The sequence below is a fragment of the Oncorhynchus tshawytscha genome, linkage group LG20, assembly GCF_018296145.1.
Source record: "Oncorhynchus tshawytscha isolate Ot180627B linkage group LG20, Otsh_v2.0, whole genome shotgun sequence".
In the NCBI taxonomy this organism is placed as follows: Eukaryota; Metazoa; Chordata; class Actinopteri; order Salmoniformes; family Salmonidae; genus Oncorhynchus; species Oncorhynchus tshawytscha.
The window spans coordinates 37,963,284-37,981,898 of NC_056448.1; positions in this window are offsets into that span (position 1 = coordinate 37,963,284).

Consider the following 18,615-nt stretch of genomic DNA (forward strand, 5'->3'; position numbering starts at 1 on the left):
GCAAATCTGAATCCTCCTTATTCCTGCTTACAAGCAAAAATTAAAGCAGGAAGACTCGTTCAATAAAAAAGTGGTCAGATGACGCAGATGCTAAGCTACAGGACTGTTTTGCTAGCACAGACTGGAATATGTTCAGGGATTCCTCCGATAGCATTGAGGAGTACACCACATCAGTCATTGGCTTCATCAATAAGTGCATCAATGACGTCATCTCCACAGTGAACGTACATACATACCGCAACCAGAAGCCAGGGATTTCAGGAAGTATCCGCACTGAGCTAAAGGCTAGAGCTGCCTCTTTGAAGGAGCGGGACTCTAACCCGGAAGCTTATAAAAAATCCCACTATGCCCTTTGATGAACCATCAAACAAGCAAAGCGTTAATACAGGACTAAGATCGAATTGTACTACACCGGCTCTGACGCTCGTAGGATGTGGCAGGGCTTACAAACCATTACACACTACAGACGTGTACTGCGAGCATGCGCTGCCCAACTGGCAAGTGTCTTCACTGACATTTTCAACCTCTCCCTGCCCGAGTCTGTAATACCAACATGTTTCAAGCAGACCACCATAGTTCCTGTGCCCAAGAACACTAAGGTAACCTGCCTAAATGACTAGAGACCCGTAGCACTCACGTCTGTTGCCATGAAGTGCTTTGAAAGGCTGGTCATTGCTCACATCAACACCATCATCCCAGAAACCCTAGACCCACTACAAGTTGCATACCGCCCCAACAGATCCACAGATGATGCAATCTCTATTGCACTCCACACTGGCCTTTCCATCTGGACAAATGGAACACCTATGTGAGAATGCTATTCATTGACTACAGCTCAGCATTCAACACCATAGTGCCCTCAAAGCTCATCAATAAGCTAAAGATCCTGGGACTAAACACATCCCTCTGCAACTGGATCCTGAACTTCCTGACGGGCCACCGCCAGGTGGTAAGGATAGGTAACAACACATCAGCCACGCTGATCCTCAACACAAGAGCCCCTCAGGGGTGCGTGCTCAGTCCCCTCCTGTGCTCCCTCTTCACTCATGACTGCACGGCCAGGCACGACTCCAACACCATCATTCAATTTGCAGATGACACAACAGTGGTAGGCCTGATCAACCACAACGACAAGACAGCCTATAGGGAGGAGGTCAGAGATCTGGCCGTGTGGTGCTAGGACAACAACCTCTCTCTCAATGTGATCAAGACAAAGGAGATAATTGTGGACTACAGGAATAAGAGGACTGAGTACGCCCCCATTCTCATCTACAGGGCTGCAGTGGAGCAGGTTGAGAGCTTCAAGTTCCTTGGTGTCCACATCACCAACAAACTACCATGGTCCAAGCACACCAAGATAGTTGTGAAGCGGGCACGACAAAACCTATTCCAACTCAGAAGACTGAAAAGGATTTGGTATGGGTCCTCAGATCCTCAAAAGGTTCGACAGCTGCACCATCAAGAGCATCCTGACTGGTTGCATCACTGCCTGGTATGCCAACTCCTCTGCCTTCGACCGCAAGGTACTACAGAGGGTAGTGCGAACGGCCCAGTACATCACTGGGGCCAAGCTTCCTGCCATCCAGGACCTCTATACCAGGCAGTGTCAGAGGAAGGCCCTAAACATTGTCAAAGACTCCAGCCACCCTAGTCATAGACTGTTCTCTCTGCTACCGCACGGCAAGCAGTACCGGAGTGCCAAGTCTAGATCCAAGAGGCTTCTAAACAGCTTCTACCCACAAGCCATAAGACTCCTGAACATCTAGTCAAATGGCTCCCCAGACATTTTGCAGTGCCCCCCCCCCCTCTTTACACCACTGCTACTCTCTGTTGTCATCTATGCATAGTTACTTTATTAACTCTAAAGTATTTTACACCACTGGGAGAGAGAGAGAGACAGAGAGAGAGAGGATATGACAGAAAGAAACAGAGAGAGGGAGAGAGAGGGGAGAGATAGAGAGAGAGAGGGGAGAGATAGAGAGAGAGGGGAGAGATAGAGAGAGAGAGGGGAGAGATAGAGAGAGAGAGGATATGACAGAAAGAAACAGAGAGAGAGAGAGAGAGGGGAGAGATAGAGAGAGAGAGGGGAGAGATAGAGAGAGAGGGGAGAGATAGAGAGAGAGGGGAGAGAGAGAGAGAGGGGAGAGATATAGAGAGAGGGGAGAGATAGAGAGAGAGAGGGGAGAGATAGAGAGAGAGAGGGGAGAGATAGAGAGAGAAAGGGGAGAGATAGAGAGAGAGGGGGAGAGATAGCGACAGAGAGAGAGAGGGGAGAGATAGAGAGAGAGATAGAATGGAGAGACAGAGAAAAACTGAGAGAGACAGGGGAGAGAGAAAGAAACATAGAGAGAGAGGGTGTAGAGAAAGAGAGACAGAGAGAGAGAGAGAGAGAGAGAGAGGGGAGAGAGAGAGATGAGACCCGAGCTGTGTGTGTGTGTGTTTGTTGAGGGCCCCGTGCTGCAAATTGCATCTGTTCCTAATTACAGAGTGCTAATGAAGGCCTGTGTTCCTGGTGTGCCCACTGAGAGACAGCCTGGCCCCAGCCTCTGTGTCATAGCATAGAAGAGAGAGATAGGAGAGGAGGGGGAGGGAAATAAAGAGAGGGGGAGAGAGGGGGTGTGGAGACAAGCAGGGGAGAGAGAAAGAGGGGGAGGGAGAGAGAGAGGGGGAGAGAATACAACCCATATGTATGTTTATTTGTTTTCCCTTTTGCACTTTCACTATTTTGTTCGTCACAACACTGTATATATACATAATATGACATTTGAAATGTCTTTATTCTTTTGGAACTTCTGTGAGTGTAATGTTTACTGTTAATTGTTATTGTTTATTTCACTTTTGTTTATTATCTACTTCACTTGCTTTGGCAATGTTAACATGTGTTTCCCATGCCAATAAAGCCCTTGAATTGAATTGAGAGAGAGGGGGGAGAGAGGGAGGGGGCAGGGAGAGACAGAGGGGGCAGGGAGAGAGAGAGGGGGAGAGAGAGGGAGACAAGGGTTTGCTAGTTAGCCGTCACTAACAGGAAGATTGGTGAGTGATAGTTTGATTTGGTTAGATTGGTTAGGTTAGCATGGTTTGGTTAGCTTGGTTTGGTTAGCTTGGTTTGGTTAGCATGGTTTGGTTAGCTTGGTTTGGGGTTGCAAGAATGTTGATTGTACACCACATACATGTAGTCAATTAAACACAACACACACTAGCTTACCCTCACTTTAGATGTGACCTGTATCAAACAAGTTCTCATTTGCACTGTATGCCAGAGGTCTTAGGGCCTTGGCCCAGTGTGTGTGTGTGCGTGTGTGTGACCCTAATGAAAGCAGCAGGCGTAATTAGCAGGGATTTCTCAGCTAACGAGTTTTCTCCCCGCAGCCAGGGGAGTGGTGCTAGTGGGGTGGCCCGTGTACGACATTCCCACACCCTACTGAGAGGGCAGGTGGCCTCCACACTCACCCCATCCACCCTCCCTCCTTCCATCCTCCCTCCCTTCCTCCCCCCATCCTCCATCCTCCCTCCCTCCCTCCCTCCCTCCCTCCCTCCCTCCCTCCTTCCATCCTCCCTTCCCTCCCTCCCTCCCTCCATCCTCCCCTCCCTCCCTCCCTCCCTCCTTCTATCCTTCCATCCTCCCTTCCCCCCCATCCTTCCTCCCTCCCTCCCTCCCCCTCTTCTCATCTTCCCTCCCTCCTTCCATCCTGATCTCCCTCCTTCCCCCTCTTCCCTCTCTTCCTCCTTCCCTCCTCCCTTCTTCCCTCCAGCCCAACATTTGTGAAAGGCTTTCAAAACCATTCCTTCCTTTGTCTCAGTTCCCTGATGTCTGCTACAAGTTTGCAAAACATTTGTTAGCAGCAAGTCACAAGAAATTAGATGTTGCTTAGTCCTTTCAAGTGTCTGGCAGGTCAGTGTTCATGAAAGAGAGGAGACAAGGAAAGGAAGCTATTTAGAGAAGCTTTTGCATTGATCTGTGGACTTGAAAACCATCAAACTACCTTCAATATATCCTCTACCCTTAATATACCCTCGTCATGTTTTTATTTACTGTAGTGTGTAATGGTTGTAAGATACTCAGCTAGATAGTGCCAAGACACCCCCCCTTCGGTCTCCAAGGTTACACATATTCCAACCACTGTCATTCGCCAGCCATTTCCCAGGACCCTCCGAGTACCAAACCGTCGAGGAGACACATGCTCTGTGTAATGATGACAGTGTGTGTGACATACTGTGTGTCTCCCCCCACCCCCATTTGACAAAAGGATCAGCCTGTATCTTATCCCCCTCCCCTCCAATTACTTGGGGTAACTTGTGTAAACAGACCCCCCCCCCTCCCTCACTTCATACCCCTCCCGGGCTCAGCTGTCATGCTCCTTTGATCAGGACCCCCGGCTCATTAATGCCCTTATCTTTAGCCTTAATTAGCGCCCAGGGTCACTATGGCCTCTAGAAACAGACGCGGGACCTGCTGCGCGGCGCTGTCGTCCCTCCATTAGACTGTTAGACTCTGATCCCAGCCGATGGGGTCATTGACCCCGGGGTTAGCGTGGTGGTGTGGGCTGTGGGTGGGTGTCATGTTGACAATCATGATCATGATGCGGTGGCCAACTGAGAAGCGATTGGCTGAGAAGTGCAAAAATCCAAACTTCAAGTCAGGGTAGGTCATTGGTCATAATTCAAAAACTCTGCTTTGGCTGTAAAAGGTCTTGCTTTAACTGATCCCATTACTTCTGTGATTGCTTCTGGGAAGGATGAATGGATGATGGATGGATAAAAATGGTTGTATGGGAGGGAAACTAGAGGGATAACACTGTCAGACCCCAGCATGGCTCTCATAGACCACTAAAATCAAATCAAATTTGATTGGTCACATACACGTGATTAGCAGATGTTATTGCAGGTGTAGCGAAATGCTTGTGCTTCTAGCTCCGACAACATCTGACAAGTAATATCTAACAAATTACACAACATATACCCAATGCACACAAATCTAAGTAGGAATGAATTAAGACTGTATACATCTAGACAAGCGATGTTAGAGCGGAACGGACTAAGATACAGTAGAATAGTATAGAAAACAGTATATACATATGAGATGAGTAATGCCAGATATGTAAACATTATTAAAGTGACTGGTGTTCCATTCCTTAAAGTGGCCAGTGATTCCTAGTCTATGCCTATAGGCAGCAGTCTCTAATGTGATAGTGATGGTTGTTTAACTGTCTGAAGGCCTTGAGATAGAAGCTGTTTTTCAGTCTCAGTCCTAGCTTTGATGCACCAGTACTGACCTCGCCTTCTGGATGATAGCGGGGTGAACAGGCAGTGGCTCGGGTGGTTGATGTGCTTGATTATCTTTTTGGCTTTCCTGTGACATCGGTGCTGTAGGTGTCCTGGAGGGTGGGTAGTTTGCCCCCGGTAATGCGTTCGGCAGACTACACCACCCACTGGAGCGCCTTGCGGTTGCGGGCGGTGCAGTTGTCGTACCAGGCGGGGATAGCCCGACAGGATGCTTTCAATTGCGCATATGTAAAAATTTGTGAGGCTTTTTGGTGACAAATTTCTTTAGCCTCCTGAGGTTGAAGAGGCTCTGTGGCGCCTTCTTCACCACGCTGTCTGTGTGGGTGGTCCATTTCAGTTTGTCAGTGATGTGTACGCCAAGGAACTTGAAGCTTTCCACCTTCTCCACTGCGGTCCTGTCGATACAGATAGAGAGGTGCACCTTCTGCTGTTTCCTGAAATCTCTATTACTGTTGTGTCATCTGCAAACTTGATGATTGAGTTGGAGGTGTGCTTGGCCACGCAGTCTTGGGTGAACAGGGAGTACAGAAGGGGGCTGAGCACGCACCCTTGTGGGGCCCCAGGGTTGAGGATCAGCAGAGTGGAGGTGATGTTTCCTACCTTCACCACCTGGGGGCGTCCCATCAGGAAGTCCAGGACACAGTTGCACAGGGCGGGGTTCAGACCCAGGGCCTCAAGCTTAATGATGAGCTTGGAGATACTATGGTGTTGAATGCTGAGCCATAGTCTATAAAAAGCATTCTTACGTAGATATTCCTCTTGTCCAGATGGGATAGGGCAGTGTGCAGAGTGATGGCGATTGCATCATCTGTGGATCTATTGGGGCGGTAAGCAAATTGAAGTGGGTCTAGGGTGGCAGGTAAAGTAGAGGTGATATGATATGATCCTTGACTAGTCTCTCAAAGCACTTCATGATGACAGAGGTGAGTGCTAAGTCATTAAGTTTTGCCTTCATGGGTACAGGAACAATGGTGGCCCTCTTGAAGCATGTGGGGACAGCAGACTGGGATAGGGAGAGATTGAATATGCCTGTAAAGACACTAGCCAGCTGGTCTGCGGATGCTCTGAGGACGCAGCTAGGGATGCCGTCTGGGCCGGCAGCCTTGCAAGGGTTAACACGTTTAAATGTTTTACTCACATCCGCCATGGAGAAGGAGAGCCCACAGTCCTTGGTAGCGGGCCGCGTCGTGGCACTGTGTTATCCTCAAAGCGTGTGAAGAATGTGTTTAGCCTGTCTGGAAGCAAGACATCGGTCTCGGCGACATAGCTAGTTTTCCTTTTGTGGTCCGTGATTGTCTGTAGCCCCTGCCACATACGTCTTGTGTCTGAGCCGTTGACTTGTGACTCCACTTATCTCTATACTGAAGTTTAGCTTGTTTGATTGCCTTGCGGAGTGAATAACTACACTGTTTATATTCTGCCATATTACCAGTCGCCTTGCCATGGTTAAATGCGGTGGTTCACGCTTTCAGTTTTGTGCGAATGCCACCATCTATCCACGGTTTCTGGTTAGGGTAGGTTTTAATAGTGGGTACTACATCTCCTATACACTTCCTTATGAACTCAGTCACCGTATCCTTGTATGCGTCTAGATTATTTTTGCAAGCTACCTGAAACGTATCCCAGTCCACGTGATTGATCAAAACAATCCTGAAGTGTGGATTCCAATTGGTCAGACCAGCGTTGAATAGTACGAAGCATGGGCACTTCCTGTTTGAGTTTCTGTCTACAGGATGGGAGGAGCAAGATGGAGTCGTGGTCAGATTTGCCGAAAGGAGGGCGGGGGAGGTATTCCGGAAGCAATGACTATCAATGGTCGAGAGTCTTAGTAGTGCGAGTAGGACAGTCGATATGTTGATAGAACTTCGGCAAGCTAGTCCTCAGATTTGCTTTGTTAAAATCCCCATCTACAATAAATGCAGCCTCAGGATATGTGGTTTCCAGTTTGCATAGAGTCCAGTGAAGTTCTTTGAGGGCCGTTGACGTTTTGGCTTGAGGTGGGATGTAAACGGCCGTGGCGATGACGGAGGAGAATTCTCTTGGGAGATAATATGGTTGGCATTTAATTGTGAGGTATTCTAGGTCGGGTGAACAAAATGACTTGAGTTCCTGTATGTTCCCTAGAATTACACCATGAATTGTTAATCATGAAACACACCCCTCTGCCCTTCTGCTTCCCGGAGAGATATTTATTCCTGTCTGCGTGATGTACTGAGAATCCTGCTGGCTTTACCGACTCCAACAGAGTATCCCGAGAGAGCCATGTTTCCGTGAAACAAAGTATGTTACAGGCCCCGATGTCTCTCTGGAAAGAAATCCTTGCTCTAAGCTCATCAACTTTGTTATCCAAAGACGGAACATTAGTGAGTAATATACTCAGAAGCGGTGGGTGGTGTGTGCGCCTCCTAAGTCGAACCAGCAGGCCGCCTCGAGTGCCTCTCCTCCGCCTGCAATGTTTTAAATCGGCCTCTGGAATAAGATCAATTGCTCTGGGGAGAGTGAACAAACGATCTGCTCCAAGGAAGTCGTATTCCTGGTCGTAATGTTGGTAGTTCTGGTGAGTTACCGCCACTCTAATATCCAATAGTTCTACCCGGCTGTATGTGATGACACAAAACATTTCCTGAGCTAATAATGTAAAAAATAGTACATAAAAAATAAAAAAAATACTGCAAAGTTTTCTTAGAGCTAGTCGCTATGCTGCCATCTCCGTCGGCAACTGGCTCTGCTGTAACTTCAGGGTCAATTCAATTCAAGCATAGATTAGGTCCTGAGAAATGCCCCAGAGTATTGCCTTGGAAGACAGAAGCTGAGAAAGGCCCCAGAGTATTGCCTTGGAAGACAGAAGCATTGGAAGACCCACAGTTAGGGTCTACGGTGGAAATATATTCAGTTTTCTCATTCATTAGTGATCGTGAAATAAAATAAACCAGGAAAGAAATGTTTGTTGTTACAATGTACCTAACTTATTGCTATGAGTAGTTCACAAGAAAAACCATAGTGGTATGGACCAGCCCGACACAACGGAAAGAGAAATGTAGAGATCCATACTCACTTTCTCTCCACCCCTTTCATTTTGTAACGTCACCAGTATCCAGAGACCTGAGTGAAGAACCAATTAATTTAATATGCAAATCACTCCCTTGTCAGTCCGTGCGATTTCTGTTAATTAGTTTCCAGGATCCCCAGATTGAGATGGAAAGGAAGGATAGGGGGCAGAAGGTTGGTTCCCTAGGGGCAGATTGGAGAGAAGTGGAGGTGGTGGATCCTGTGAATGGAAAGGGGCCCAATGAGAGTATCAGAAACAACACATGTCAGGTCTAATTGGTACAGGTGTGTCCCAATAGTCTATAGTGGCATCCTCTCCTTGTCTTTTCTCCTTCGTGTGTACCTCATTCACAGGAAAGGGAGAGCCATTTGCTGGATGCATACCATGTTTTCCATACCCAAGCATGTTTCTGTTTTCCATACCCAAGCAGATGAAGGATGGAGACAAGGAGAGGAAGCCATTTTAGACTATTGATATGCACCCCTAGAAAAAAATGTGATAGCATTAGCTAGTGAAGTAGAAAACTCTTCACTCTCCTAGAAAAAAGTAGGAGAGTCCAACGGGAGGGCAGACTGATTCTCACCAGACACACCGACAGACACATCCGTACCCCCGAACCATTTATCATACTCTCCAGTGAGTGTGCAGTGTTGCATCCTAGCATTTTTTAGGATACATTAGTAACTGCCAAAGCCCTCTGACAGTGTGTCAATAATGATTCATTTCATTAACAGCAAATGTGTTGGAATGGAAAGGTGTATGTGTGTATGCAAGAGAGAGAGAATGAGGGTGTGTGTGTGGAGTTATTTGAGAAGAGTGCACTGTGTGGGAGGTGGGGTGTAAAAATCAAGCGGGGACCCTCAATGTTGCTAATTCATTTACAGATTTAATTAGATGGATGGAGCCCTTGCCGTTATTAAAACAGGGGGGAGAGAATGTTGCCAGCACTACAGCACTTTTTAATTACGACTCCACAGCCCCGCGTGCTGACGTCTGGGGAACCAGTTAATTAAAATGCTCATTATTTTACTTTTAATTAGTTCCCCCCTCTTTTGTTTCCTCCCGCCATATGGCCATGTTCCGTGGTCAAATCAACTTAATTGAGCTAATTAAGTTGATCAGTTTAATTATTCAAAGCGCTCTGATTGGATGGAATTGTTACCCCATACCCCCCTCGCTCCAAACCCCTCCCCTCCCCACCACTCCCACCCCCTACCCATAAAGTTGACGGTGGAATATTGGTTTCTGTTGCTTACTGATAGTTTGGCGCATCTTATCGCCGCAGTGCATTCACGTATGGAAATAGAAACGTAATAAGTTCAGTCATATCTATTGAGCGCAAACAAGGCCCCTCCAGCCGAGAGGGCCCATTAAAATATGAGAGTTTTGGCCCACCGTCAACAAATCGAAAGGCAGCAGCCCCATAAGTTTTGTCCTTACCGCTGACCCTAAACAGTGCTGACATATGATACTCTTTATTGATCCTTCGCCAATGTTATTAGCTTAGCGCTACGCTGTCTTACTGCCTGATGACTGAGGGCCCACTAGGCTAGCTGCATTCATTAAGCTGCTTTACAGGGTCAGTCTCTCCTCTGGCTAGGCTAATGACTTACGTTAATGAGAGCTGATTCATCCCAGTCTGTTGCCAACAACACCTCACAACTTTCCTCTCTCACCACCTCGTTTGTTTTTCCATCTACAATAAAAAACATAATGTGTATTTTTTAAATCCACCCTTTCTGAGCCCGGGACATGCAACCACTTCCTCACAGGCCTGGACCGTGACCTTTGGCGCAGTAACTACAGCAGCACCTACCATGGTAAGACTCCTCAACCCGGCAACCCGAGTTCAGATAGACAGCCCTTACCACTCTCTATCTAGGTTCCTCGCTTCCTCTTTTTCCATTTTCCTTCCAATGTTTTTTTCTTTCTTCTCTCTAGCCATCATTTCCCATCTTCCCTTGTCTCTCGCTCTCTCTACTCATCTTTCCTAATCTCTCTCTCTTCTCCTCCTCCCTCTCTCTCTGTGGCGGTCTTTGGCACGACCATTCATTTCCACTGTTGCGGCCTTGCGGGAGCCAAACAGCTGTGGGAAAGGGAATGAAAAGCCCAGCTGGTATACTACACTAGTAACACTGGTGTGAGGTGGGAGGTCTACACAGACTAGCCTCCATTTACCATGAATGAGTAGAGGGTTTTGAAACAGGGTGACACAGGGAGTTACTACTACTGAACTTGTCCAATAAGAACAAAGATGGTTTTCCATTGTTAAAACGTTTTGCTGAAGATAACCCATGCTTCGCCTCACATGGACCCAAACAGACTGCAGACTGCTGTCCCCAGTCCACCTGGCCATGCTGCTGCTCCAGTTTCAACTTCCACCTGACTGTGCTGCTGCTCCAGTTTCAACTGTTCTGCCTTATTATTATTCGACCATGCTGGTCATTTATGAACATTTGAACATCTTGGCCATGTTCTGTTATAATCTCCACCCGGCACAGCCAGAAGAGGGCTGGCCACCCCACATAGCCTGGTTCCTCTCTAGGTTTCTTCCTAGGTTTTGGCCTTTCTAGGGAGTTTTTCCTAGCCACCGTGCTTCTACACCTGCATTGCTTGCTGTTTGGGGTTTTAGGCTGGGTTTCTGTACAGCACTTTGAGATATCAGCTGATGTACAAGGGGCTATATAAATAAATTTGATTTGATTTGATTTGATTTGAACAGACAGAGTAAACGCTATGACTCCAGCATCTTGCAAGGGGTTATGTCATTAAGCAGGATGAATGATTGAACCGGCTAGCTTTCATACACTGAACAAAAATATAAATGCAACATGTAAAGTGTTGGTCCCAGGGTGGCAGGTAGCCTAAGAGCGTTCGGCCAGTAACCAAAAGGTTGATGGTTTGAATCCCTGAGCCGACTAGGTGAAAAATCTGTCGGTGTGCCCTTGAGCAAGGCACTTAACCCTAATTGCTCCTGTAAGGCATTCTGTATAAGAGCAATGGCTAAAATGTAAATGTTTCGTGAGATGAAATCAAAGATCCCAGAAATGTTCCATATGCACAAAAAGCTAAGTTCTCTCAAATGTTGTGCACAAATTTGTTTACATCCCTGTTAGTGAGCATTTCTCATTTGCCAACATAATCCATCCACCTGACAAGTGTGGCATATCAAGAAGCTGATTAAACAGCATGATCATTACCTTGTGCTGGGGACAATAAAAGGCCACTCTAAAATGTGCAGTTTTGTCAGACTATACAATGCCACAGATGTCTCAAGTTTTGAGGGAGCGTGTAATTGGCATGCTGACTGGAGGAATGTCCACCAGAGCTGTTGCCAGAGAATTTAATGTTAAAACTGTCAGAAACCTTCTCAGGGAAGCTCATCTGTGTGCTCGATGTCCTCATCAGGGTCTTGACTTGACTGCTGTTCGGTGTCGTAACCGACTTCAGTGGGCAAATGCTCACCTTCAATGGCCACTGGCTCACTGGAGAAGTGTGCTCTTCACGGATGAATTACGGTTTCAACTGTACTGGGCAGATGGCAGACAGCATGTATGGTGTTGTGTGGGCGATCGGTTTGCTGATGTCAACATTGTGAATGATCAACTGCATTTTATCGATGGCAATTTGAATGCACAGAGATACCGTGATGATCCTGAGGCCCATTGTCGTGACGTTCATCCGCCGCCATCACCTCATGTTTCAGCATGATAATGCACCACCCCACGTTGCAAGGATCTGTACACAAATCCCTGAAGCTGAAAATGTCTCAGTTATTCCATGGCCTGCATACTCACCAGACCTCAATGTCACCCATTGAGCATGTTCGGGATTCTCTGGGTTGAAGATTCACACAGTCATTGAAGAGGAGTGGGACAACATTCCACAGGCCACAATCAACAGCCTGATCAATTATATGCGAAGGAGATGAGTCGCACTGCCTGAGGCAAATGGTGGTCACACCAGATACGGACTGTTTTTCTTATCCACGACCCTACCTTTTTTTAAAGGTATCTATGACCAATAGATGCATATCTGTATTCTCAGTCATGTGAAATCCTTAGATTAGGTCCTAATGAGTTTATTTAAAATGACTGATTTACTTATATGAACTGTATCTCAGTAAAATCTAAGAAATTGTAGCATGTTGTGTTTATATTTTTGTTCAGTGTAAATATTCTGAAATAACTGCCCATTTCAGAGTTCGTAAAGTGAGACTTGAGATAGGCATGGTGTAACGGACTCCATACCCCGCATATAAACAGTGTAGTTATTCCCTCCGCAAGACAATCAAACAAGCAAAATGTCGGTACAGGGACAAAAAAACGAAATACCTTCTTTTTCCGCTCTGAGGATAATACAGTGCCACCAACGTGGCCCGCTACCAAGGACTGTGGGCCCCCCCTCTCCTTCTCCGGGGCCGAGGTGAGTAAGACATTTAAACGTGTTAACCCTCGCAAGGCTGCTGGCCCAGACAGCATCCCTAGCCGTGTCCTCAGAGCATGCGCAGACCAGCTGACTGGTCTGTGTTTACGGACATATTCAATCAATCCCTATCCCAGTCTGCTGTCCCCACATGCTTCAAGATGACTACTATTGTTCCTGTTCCCAAGAAGGCAAAGATAACTGAACTTAATGACTATTGCCCCGTAGCACTCACTTCTGTCATCATGAAGTGCTTTGAGAAACTAGTCAAGAATCATATCACCTCCACTTTACCTGCCACCTTAGACCCACTTCAATTTGCTTACCGCCCCAACAGGTCCATAGATGACGCAATCGCCATCCCTCTGCACACTGCCCTATCCCATCTGGACAAGAGGAGTAACAATGTAAGAATGCTGTTCATTGACTACAACTCAGCCTTCAACACCATAGCACCATCCAAGCTCATCAATAAGCTTGAGGGCCTGGGTCTCAACCCCGCCCTGTGCAACTGGGTCCTGGACTTTCTGACGGGCCGCCCCCAGGTTTTGAAGGTAGGAAACAACATCTCCACTTCGCTGATCCTCAACACTGGGGCCCCACAAGGGTGCGTGCTCATCCCCCTCCTGTACTCCCTGTTCACCCATGACTGCGTGGCTACACACTCCTTCAACTAAATCATCAAGTTTGCAGATGACACAATAGTAGTGGGCTTGATTACCAACAACGACGAGACAGCCTACAGGGAGGAGGTGAGGGCACTCGGTGTGTGGTGTCTGGAAAACAACCTCTCACTCAACGTCAACAAAACAAAGGAGATGATCGTGGACTTCAGGAAACAGCAGAGGGAGCACCCCCCTATCCACATCGACGGGACAGCAGTGGAGAAAGTGGAACGTTTTAAGTTCCTTGGCGTACACATCACGGACAACTGAGATGGTCTACCCACACAGACAGTGTGGTGAAGAAGGCGCAACATCCCCTTATGAGGCTGAATAAATTTGGCTTGTCACTTAAAACCCTCACAAACTTTTACAGATGAACAATTGAAAGCATCCTGTCGGGCTGTATCACCGCCTGGTACGGCAACTGCTCCACCCACAACCGCAAGACTCTCCAGAGGGTGGTGCGGTCTGCACAACACATCACCAGGGGCAAACTACCTGCCCTCAAGGACACCTACAGCACCCGATGTCACAGAAAGGCCAAAAAGATCATCAAGGGCAACAACCCCCCGAGCCACTGCCTGTTCACCCCGCTACCATCCAGAAGGTGAGTCATTACAGGTGCATCAAAGCTGGGACTGAGAGACTGAAAAACAGCTTCTATCTCAAGGCCATCAGACTGTTCAACAGCCATCACTAACACAGAGAGGCTGCTGCTTACATACAAACTCAAATCATTGGCCACTTTAATAAATGGATCTCTAGTCACTTTAAATAATGCCACTTTAATAATGTTTACATATCTTACATTACTCATCTTATGTATATACTGTATTTTATACCATCTATTGTATCTTGCCTATGCCACTCAGTCATCACTCATCCATATACATGCATTCTTATTACATCTCTTTACATTTGTGTGTATTAGGTAGTTGGTGTAGAATTGTTAGATTACTTGTTAGATATTACTGCACCGTCAGCTAGAAGCACAAGAAGCACAAGCACTTCGCTACACTCGCATTAACATCTGGTAAACCATGTGTATGTGAGCAATACAATTTGATTTGATTTGATGATCATGAGTGGTTCTGCTTTGTGATGCACCCCTTTGCTGGCCTCAAATCAAGCTATTTCTCCAGAAACCTGGAGAATAGTTTGAATTTTTCGCAAGTGATCTGGCCCTTTTGGGATAGGCACATTGCATAATTGACCAGAAGGGATGTTTCATAGGTAGAGATTTCGCGGCAGAAAGATCACTGTTTGTTGGCTTGTAAAAATAGTCTCATACTAGACAGTCTATACAAAATCCAATTTACTTGACATCTTCACAGTTCATTATCTGCTATAAGCAAGTTCACACTATCGAGCTAGTTACAGATTTTCACACTTGCACCTCAATAGTTAGCTAGCTATAGTTTTGTCTGTCACTGGCAATAACGTTGCATTATACCTAGAGCTACAGCTACTCCTGGCCTCCAAATTGTATCTGCAGAATGGGAGAAAGCTCTGTGAGTTAGCTAGCATTGTGTCCTTGGTTAACCAAGGCATCTGCTGGCAACAGGATGACAATGTCAGATACATTCATGATTTTACACCATGATATTGTTTAGCTAAGACAATACACGGCATTAGCCTTGACTGTCTGTGTGTTCAGATAGGAAAGGCATTGACTCTGTCAAGGAAATTGCATATGAGCTCTGTCATGTAGACAAAAGATGCCAGGAGCTGATATTTGGTTATTGCTCTACCTCTGAATAGCTTTTGTATAACTCCAAGGACACCATTCCTAATTAACAGGATGTTAAGAATCATACAGTGCCTTGAGAAAGTACTGACACCCCTTGACTTTTTCCACATTTTATTGTGTTACAGCCTGAATTTAAAAATGATTACATTTAGATTTTGTCTACACACAATAACCCATCATTTCAAAGTGGAATTATGTTTTTAACATTTTGTACAAATGAATACAAAATGAAAGGCTGAAATGTTTAGAGTCAATAAATATTCAGCCCCTTTGTTATGGCAAGCCTAAATAAGTACAAGAGTAAAAATTGCTTAATAAGTCACATAATAAATTGGATGGACTCACTGTGTGCAATAATAGCGTTTAACGTTATTTTTGAATGACTACCTCACCTCTGTACCCCACACATACAATTTTCTGTAAGGTCCCTCAGTCGAGCAATGAATTTCAAACACAAAGACCAGGGAGTTTTCCAATGCCTCGCAAAGAAGGGCACCTATTGGTAGACGGGTAAAAACAAAACAAGCAGACATTGAATATCCCTTTGAGCATGGTGAAATGATGAATTACACTTTGGATGGTGTATCAATACACCAGACAATGGGCCAATTGTGCGCAGCCCTATGTGACTCCCGATCACGGCCGATTGTGATACAGCCCGTGATCAAACCAGGGTCTGTAGTGACACCTCTAGCACTGAGATGCAGTGCCTTAGACCCCTGCCCCCACTCAGGAGCTCTAATACTAGCATGTATTGACTCAGGGGTGTGAATACTATGTAAATTATTTATTTCTGGCTTTCATTTTCAATAAATTTGCAAACATTTCTAAAAACATGTTTTCCCTCTGTTATAATTGGGGATTGTGTGTAGATGGGTGAGAAAAAAACATATATTTAATACATTTTGAATTCAGGATGTAACAACAAAATGTGGAATAAGGGGTTGAACACTTTCTGAAGGCACTGTATGCCCTTATTTCCCAGAGTGCCATGTGAAGGCCTGGAGCATTTAGTGCAAGGCTTACATTGGTCTTAGAAATGTAAATTACATCCGACGGATTCCCTGACAAATTGAAGGGATGTCGTATGTAAACTCAGCAAAAAAAGAAACGTCCTCTCACTGTCAACTGTGTTTATTTTCAGCAAACTTAACGTGCAAATATTTGTATGAACATAACAAGCTTCAACAACTGAGGCATAAACTGAACATAAACTGAACAGACATATGACTAACAGAAATTGAATAATGTGTCCCTGAACAAAGGGGGGAGTCAAAATCAAAAGTAACAGTCAGTATCTGGTGTGGCCACCAGCTGAATTAAATAGTACTGTAGTGCATCTTCTCCTCATGGACTGCATCAGATTTGCCAGTTCTTGCTGTGAGAAGTAACCAAGGACCCTGCAAGTTCCTGGACATTTCTGGGGGGAATGGCCCTAGCCCTCACCCTCCAATCCAACAGGTCCCAGACGTGCTCAATGGGATTGAGATCCGGGCTTTTCGCTGGCCATGGCAGAACACTGACATTCCTGTCTTGCAGGAAATCACGCACAGAACGAGCAGTATGGCTGGTGGCATTGTCATGTTGGATTGTGCCAGGATGTCAGGATGAGCCTGCAGGAAGGGTACTACATGAGGGAGGAGGATGTCTTCCCTGTAATGCACAGCGTTGAGATTGCCTGCTCAAGCTCAGTCTGATGATGCTGTGACACACCGCCCCAGACCATGACGGACCCTCCACCTCCAAATCGATCCCACTCCAGAGTACAGACCTCGGTGTAATGCTCATTCCTTCGACGATAAACGAGAATCCGACCATCACCGCTGGTGAGACAAAATTGCGACTCGTCAGTGAAGAGCACTTTTTGCCAGTCCTGTCTGGCCTAGCGACAGTGGGTTTGTGCCCATAGGCGACGTTGTTGCCGGTGATGTCTGGTGAGGACCTTCCTTACAACAGGCCTACAAGCCCTCAGTCCAGCCTCTCTCAGCCTATTGCGGACAGTCTGAGCACTGATGGAGGGATTGTGCGTTCCTGGTGTAACTCGGCAGTTGTTTATGCCATCCTGTACCTGTCGCGCAGATGTGATGTTCAGATGTACCGATCCTGTGCACGTGTTGTTACACGTGGTCTGTCACCTCGAGGATGATCAGCTGTCCATCCTGTCTCCCTGTAGCGCTGTCTTAAGCATCTCACAGTGAGGACATTGCAATTTATTGCCCTGACCACATCTGCAGTCCTCATGCCTCCTTGCAACATGCCTAAGGCACATTCATGCAGATGGGCAGGGACCCTGGACATCTTTATTTTGGTATTTTTCAGAGTCAGTAGAAAGGCTTCTTTAGTGTCCTAAGTTTTCATAACTGTGACCTTAATTGCCTACCGTCTGTAAGCTGTTAGTGTCTTAACGACCGTTCCACAGTTGCATGTTCAATAATTGTTTATGGTTCATTGAACAACCATGTTTAAACCCTTTACAATGAAGATCTGTGAAGTTATTTGGATTTTTACGAATTATCTTTGAAAGACAGAGTCCTGAAGGAGGGACGTTTCTTTTTTTGCTGAGTTTATGTACTGTAGGGATTGTGTTACAAATGCAGCAAAACATCTGCAGATAGAATTTGTTAAGAATGCACTTTGCAAGGTCAGCTTTCTCTGGTATTGGGTCTCGCCTCCTCAAAATGCATTGTCTCCTCCCGGGGACCTTTTCTTAAATGTGTTTTGAAAAGGAGGAGAGAGGAATCGAGGAAAGGCAATTGAGGAAGAGCAAGGTGTTCCATCTGTGTGCTGTGTGGCTGATAGTGAGCCTGCAGGCCTCACACTCTGCTGGTGGCATCACCTCTCTCACCTGGTCCCTGCGGTGAGGGGCAGGTCTATTGGACATCTGTCTTTCTTGCTCTGGCATCAGGTAAAAATATCTTCGCTGTTCCATTGCTTCCCTGTTTTTTTCTTTCTTCACACAACATGAGGTGACGAAACAATGCAATTACACCAATTTGCATGTGTTAATTTGATTAATTAGTGAATTGAGGAAAGAGAAAAAAAAGCGAACTCCACTTCTCTCGAGGAAGGAACATTGCACATTGCAAAACTGTGCACCTGAAAACTTTTCTTGTTCCAGCTCAGCTCAAAAAGAAAACTGTTCTTGTTCCAGCTCAGCTCAAAAAGAAAAGCTGTGTGGCAGAGAAGCTATTTGAGAGACCCGTTAATTGGTTTTTGAATATGTTGAGCTAATTAGTTATATGCAGATTAGGCTTGATTGGTTTGAATGCAAAGTGTAACTTGCACCACAGAGGGGGATTGGTAGATTCCCTCCCCCCTTTTACTTATCAAGATATAGAGATAATTGCAATTAGGGTCATTTGCATACGTTAATGAATTTGTCTGATGCTTCTCAAAATCACAGACGTGGGATAAATAATTGATACCATATCAGCACTTCAACA